Here is a 6,833-nt window from a genome sequence, read left to right as displayed (position 1 = left end):
ACACTCTCTCTCTCCCTCTCCCTCACGCTCTCTCCCTCACGCTCTCTCCCTCACACTCTCTCCCTCACACTCTCTCCCTCACGCTCTCTCCCTCATGCTTTCTCCCTCACGCTCTCTCCCTCATGCTCTCTCTCTCCCTCATGCTCTCTCTCTCCCTCACACTCTGTCTCTCTCTCTCTCCCTCTCCCTCTCTCTCCCCCTCTCCCTCCTGCTCTCTTTCTCTCTCCCTCACGCTCTCTCCCTCACGCCCTCTCCCTCTCGCTCTCTCTCTCTCTCCCCCTCACACTCTCTCTCTCTCCCCCTCACACTCTCTCTCTCTCCCCCTCATGCTCTCTCTCTCTCTCCCCCTCATGCTCTCTCTCTCTCCCCTCATGATGTCTCTCTCTCTCCCCCTCACACTCTCTCTCTCTCCCCCTCATGCTCTCTCTCTCTCCCCCTCACGCTCTCTCTCTCTCCCCCTCACTCTCTCTCTCTCGCCCCCTCACTCTCTCTCTCTCACCCCCTCACGCACTCTCTCTCGCCCCCTCATGTGCTCTCTCTCGCCCCCTCACGCTCTCTCTCTCTCGCCCCCTCTTGCGCTCTCTCTCGCCCCCCTCACATGCTCTCTCTCACCCCCTCACACGCTCTCTCTCTCCCCCTCGCACTCTCTCTCTTTCTCTCTCCCTCACGCTCTCTCTCTCTCTCTCTCTCCCTCACGCTCGCTCTCTCCCTTTCTCTCTCCCTCACGCTCGCTCTCTCTCTTTCTCTCTCCCTCATGCTCGCTCTCTTTCTTTCTCTCTCCCTCACACTCGCTCTCTCTCTTTCTCTCTCCCTCATGCTTGCTCTCTGTCTTTCTCTCTTCCTCATGCTCGCTCTCTCTCTTTCTCTCTTCCTCACACTCGCTCTCTCTCTTTCTCTCTCCCTCGTGTGCTCTCTTTCTCTCTCTCACTCTCTCCCTCGCATGCTCTCTCTCTCCCTCTCCCTCATTCTCTTTCTCTCTCCCTCACGCTCTCTCTCTCTCTCCCTCTCCCTCACGCTCTCTTTCTCTCTCCCTCACACTCTCTCTCTCTCCCTCTCCCTCATGCTCTCTCCCTCACACTCTCTCCCTCACGCTTTCTCCCTCACGCTCTCTCTCTCCCTCACGCTCTCTCTCTCTCTCTCCCTCTCCCTCTCTCTCTCCCTCCCCCTCCTGCTCTCTTTCTCTCTCCCTCACACTCTCTCTCTCTCTCCCTCATCCTCACGCTCTCTCTCCCTCTCCCTCATGCTCTCTCCCTCATGCTTTCTCTCTCCCTCACGCTCTCTTCCTCGTGCTTTCTCTCTCCCTCACAATCTCTCCCTCCCTCACGCTCTCTCCCTCCCTCACGCTCTCTCCCTCCCTCATGCTCTCTCCCCCCTAACGCGCTCTCTCCCTCCCTCTCCCTCCCTCTCCCTCCCTCTCCCTCCCTCTCGCTCCCTCTCGCTCCCTCACGCTCTCTCCCTCCCTCATGCTCTCTCCCTCCCTCACGCTCTCTCCCTCCCTCACGCTCTCTCCCTCCCTCACGCTCCCTCATGTTCTCTCCTCCCTCACGCTCTCTCCCTCATGCCCTCTCCCTCACGCCTTCTCCCTCATATCCTCTCCCTCATGCTCTCTCCCTCATGCTCTCTCCCTCACGCTCTCTCCCTCACGCTCTCTCCCTCACACCCTCTCTCTCTCGCTCTCTCTCTCTCCCTCATGCTCTCTCTCTCTCCCCCTCATGCTCTCTCTCTCTCCCCCTCACGCTCTCTCTCTCTCTCCCCCTCACGCTCTCTCTCCCACTCTCCCCCTCACGTGCTCTCTCCACCTCACGCGCTCTATCTCGCCCCCTCACGCACTCTCTCATCCCTCACGTGCTCTCTCGCCCCCTCACTCACTCTCTCTCTCCCTCACGCTCTCTCTCTCTCCCTCACGCTCTCTCTCTCCCTCACGCTCTCTCCCTCACGCTCTCTCTCTCTCCCCCTGAAGCTCTCTCTCTCTCTCTCCCTCTCCCTCTCTCTCTCCCTCACGCTCTCTCCCTCACGCTCTCTCTCTCTATCTCCTGTCCAGTGAGGTGCAGAGAGAAATCTGACTGTACGTCCGTGGCCAGGTACAATGCAGCTACGGTACAGCTGGTACCTGTTGCTGAATGACCCGTAACCTGCTACACACAGACACAGCCTGAAGGGGTTTTGCTTACAATACAAACAGGGGGAACTTAAACCAGTAAACCTTAAAGAGAATTATGCACTTTTTTCTGAAGTGGGGTTCGAGGCCAAGTCTCGCGGAGCGGGACACACAAATGAATTTTGGCAAGGCCCTGTAATTATTTGATGGGACACTTAGTGCCTAAAATTTAAATGTGGTCCTTTCCTCTGTACTTAAGATTTGCAAACACCATCAGTGAGCACAAGGTAAACTGTCCCAGCTGCAGCATTCTCGACAGTGCCGCTCTCTGAGGGATTCCCTTTGGATGGGGCGCACAGGAACAGGAGGAGGCCATTCAGCCCCCCTCAAGCCTGTTACACAGGAACAGTAGGAGGCCCATTCAGCCCCTTCTCAAGGCTGTCGGAGGGTCAGTGCTGAGGGAGCGCCGCGCTGTCGAAGGGTCAGTGTTGAGGGAGCGCCACACTGTCGGAGGGTCAGTGCTGAGGGAGTGCCGCACTGTCGGAGGGTCAGTGCTGAGGGAGCGCCGCACTGTCGGAGGGTCAGTGCTGAGGGAGCGCCGCACTGTCGGAGGGTCAGTGCTGAGGGTGTGCCGCGCTGTCGGAGGGTCAGTGCTGAGGGAGCGCCGCACTGTCGGAGGGTCAGTGCTGAGGGAGCGCTGCACTGTCGGAGGGTCAGTGTTGAGGGAGTGCTGCGCTGTCAGAGGGTCAGTGTTGAGGGAGTGCTGCGCTGTCGGAGGGTCAGAGCTGACAGATTGGTTGAGGTGAATCGTGTTGATTTATATAAAGGGAGGAACTGCATAAACACATGAGGGTGATAGGAATAGATGGATATGGAAATGGGGGTCAGGTGAAGTGCGGGGGTGAGGTAGGTGATGGGCCGAATAGCCTTTTCCTGTGCTTTAATATTGTAGGTAACTCTGTGCTGTAGACCAGTCAGTGGCAATCGAATGCTATTTTACTGCAAAACACCATTATCATATCAAGCGACAGGCAGATAGAATTGAGAGTGAGCTCGGTCACTCCTGTACAGACATTCAGCGAGTAAAGTGACAGGGGACTGAATGTGGTAGTCACTGGCTGGTTTGTGTGCTATGAAATCTTTCTTTCTCCAAGCTCGATAAGACGATTGCAACACACTGATCAATCCAGGCTGCTTTCACCTAATTATTTATTAACCAAGCGAGTCGGGAACTCAGCGAATCCTTTCAGAGAGAAGGCAGGCTGACAGAGAGCAGAGTCAATCACTCACACCTCCTACCACTGACCTCAACGCAGCTCCGAGGGAACTCTGTCACACACGGTGACGGGACGCGGGTCTGTCTCTCTGATACCCCCACACGGTGACGGGTCTGTGTCTGTGATTCCCCCACACGGTGACAGGACGCGGGTCTGTGTCTGTGATTCCCCCACACGGTGACAGGACGCGGGTCTGTGTCTGTGATTCCCCCACACGGTGACGGGACGCGGGTCTGCGATTCCCCCACACGGTGACGGGATGTGGGTCTGTGTCTGTGATTCCCCCACACAGTGATGGGTCTGTGTCTGCGATTCACCCACACGGTGACGGGTCTGTGTCTGTGATTCCCCCACACGGTGACGGGTCTGTGTCTGTGATTCCCCCACACGGTGACGGGACGCGGGTCTGTGTCTGTGATTCCCCCACACGGTGACGGGACGCGGGTCTGTGTCTGTGATTCCCCCACATGGTGACGGGACGCGGGTCTGTGATTCCCCCACACGGTGACGGGACGCGGGTCTGTGTCTGTGATTCCCCCACACGGTGACAGGACGCGGGTCTGTGTCTGTGATTCCCCCACACGGTGACGGGACGCGGGTCTGCGATTCCCCCACACGGTGACGGGATGTGGGTCTGTGTCTGTGATTCCCCCACACAGTGATGGGTCTGTGTCTGCGATTCACCCACACGGTGACGGGTCTGTGTCTGTGATTCCCCACACGGTGACGGGTCTGTGTCTGTGATTCCCCCACACGGTGACGGGACGCGGGTCTGTGTCTGTGATTCCCCCACACGGTGACGGGACGCGGGTCTGTGTCTGTGATTCCCCCACATGGTGACGGGACGCGGGTCTGTGATTCCCCCACACGGTGACGGGACGCGGGTCTGTGATTCCCCCACACGGTGACGGGACGCGGGTCTGTCTCTCTGATATCCCCCCACTGGGTCTGCTGTAAGTTAACTGATCCCTCGGCCCCCTCTCCTTGTTAATCCTGTGCTGGAGTTCGGCTCGGTTTCCGGGGTGACTCTCTCCACAAGGAGGCAATCACCCCCATTACCCAGCGCTAACTGGTCTCCAAGGCAAGGAATGAGCAGGAAGGAGAAGCATCCTCCTGGCACCCACTGGCTATGTAGTTTAACCCATTGCGAGCTGTTTTATGGCTTACAGCATTCAAGGGAGCTTTGGTCCCTTTTCACAGACTGAAATCTCCCCAAGTCACTTCAGGGAAGCATAACTCAGACAGAATCTGATCCGGGGACACACGGAGACATTAGGGACGGGTGAGTGAAAGCTCAGTCAAAGAGGTCCGTTTATAAGCAGCGTCTTAAAGGAGGAGAGAGAGAGAGAGAGGTGAAGAGGTTTAGGGAGCGAATTCCAGAGCTCAGGGCCCCCCCCAGGCAGCTGAAGGCACGGCCGCCAATGGTGGAGCGATGGGAATCGGGGGATGCTCGAGAGGCCGGAATTGGAGGAGCGCAGAGATCTCGGAGGGTTGTAGGAGGTTACAGAGATAGGGAGGGTTGTAGGGGCTGGAGGAGGTAACAGAGAGAGGGAGGGTTGTAGGGGCTGGAGGAGGTTACAGAGATAGGGAGGGTTGTAGGGGCTGGAGGAGGTTACAGAGATAGGGAGGGGTGTAGGGTCTGGAGGAGGTTACAGAGATAGGGAGGGGTGTAGGGGCTGGAGGAGGTTACAGAGATAGGGAGGGGTGTAGGGGCTGGAGGAGGTTACAGAGATAGGGAGGGGTGTAGGGGCTGGAGGAGGTTACAGAGATAGGGAGGGTTGTAGGGGCTGGAGGAGGTTACAGAGATAGGGACGGGTGTAGGGGCTGGAGGAGATTACAGATAGGGAGGGTCGTAGGGGCTGGAGGAGGTTACAGAGATAGGGAGGGGTGTAGAGGCCGGAGGAGGTTACAGAGATAGGGAGGGGGTTAGGGGCTGGAGGAGGTTACAGAGATAGGGAGGGGTGTAGGGGCTGGAGGAGGTTACAGAGATAGGGAGGGTTGTAGGGGCTGGAGGAGGTTACAGAGATAGGGAGGGTTGTAGGGGCTGGAGGAGGTTACAGAGATAGGGAGAGTTGTAGGGGCTGGAGGAGGTTACAGAGATAGGGAGGGGTGTAGGGGCTGGAGGAGGTTACAGAGATAGGGAGAGTTGTAGGGGCTGGAGGAGGTTACAGAGATAGGGAGAGTTGTAGGGGCTGGAGGAGGTTACAGAGATAGGGAGGGGTGTAGGGGCTGGAGGAGGTTACAGAGATAGGGAGGGGTGTAGGGGCTGGAGGAGGTTACAGAGATAGGGAGGGATGTAGGGGCTGGAGGAGGTTACAGAGATAGGGAGGGGTGTAGGGGTTGGAGGAGGTTACAGAGATGGGGGGGTTGTAGGGGCTGGAGGAGGTTACAGAGATAGGGAGAGTTGTAGGGGCTGGAGGAGGTTACAGAGATAGGGAGGGGTGTAGGGGCTGCAGGAGGTTACAGAGATAGGGAGGGGTGTAGGGGCTGGAGGAGGTTACAGAGATAGGGAGGGGTGTAGGGGCTGGAGGAGGTTACAGAGATAGGGAGGGGTTGTAGGGGCTGGAGGAGGTTACAGAGATAGGGAGGGGTGTAGGTGCTGGAGGAGGTTACAGAGATAGGGAGGGGTGTAGGGGCTGGAGGAGGTTACAGAGATAGGGAGGGGTGTAGGGGCTGGAGGAGGTTACAGAGATAGGGAGGGATGTAGGGGCTGGAGGAGGTTACAGAGATAGGGAGGGGTGTAGGGGCTGGAGGAGGTTACAGAGATGGGGGGTTGTAGGGGCTGGAGGAGGTTACAGAGATAGGGAGGAGTTGTAGGGGCTGGAGGAGGTTACAGAGATAGGGAGAGTTGTAGGGGCTGGAGGAGGTTACAGAGATAGGGAGGGTTGTAGGGGCTGCAGGAGGTTACAGAGATAGGGAGGGGTGTAGGGGCTGGAGGAGGTTACAGAGATAGGGAGGGTGTAGGGGCTGGAGGAGGTTACAGAGATAGGGAGGGTTGTAGGGGCTGGAGGAGGTTACAGAGATAGGGAGGGGTGTAGGTGCTGGAGGAGGTTACAGAGATAGGGAGGGGTGTAGGGGCTGGAGGAGGTTACAGAGATAGGGAGGAGTGTAGGGGCTGGAGGAGGTTACAGAGATAGGGAGGGGTGTAGGGGCTGGAGGAGGTTACAGAGATAGGGAGGGGTGTAGGGGCTGGAGGAGGTTACAGAGATAGGGAGGGTTGTAGGGGCTGGAGGAGGTTACAGAGATAGGGAGGGGTGTAGGGGCTGGAGGAGGTTACAGAGATAGGGAGGGGTGTAGGGGCTGGAGGAGGTTACAGAGATAGGGAAGTTTGTAGGGGCTGGAGGAGGTTACAGAGATAGGGAGGGGTGTAGGGGCTGGAGGAGGTTACAGAGATAGGGAGCGTTGTAGGGGCTGGGGGAGGTTACAGAGATAGGGAAGGTTGTAGGGGCTGGAGGAGG

The sequence above is a fragment of the Carcharodon carcharias genome, unplaced genomic scaffold, assembly GCF_017639515.1.
Source record: "Carcharodon carcharias isolate sCarCar2 unplaced genomic scaffold, sCarCar2.pri scaffold_1092_ctg1, whole genome shotgun sequence".
Classification (NCBI taxonomy): domain Eukaryota; kingdom Metazoa; phylum Chordata; class Chondrichthyes; order Lamniformes; family Lamnidae; genus Carcharodon; species Carcharodon carcharias.
The sequence above is the reverse complement of the archived record's forward strand: the minus strand, read 5'-3'. Positions refer to the sequence as shown.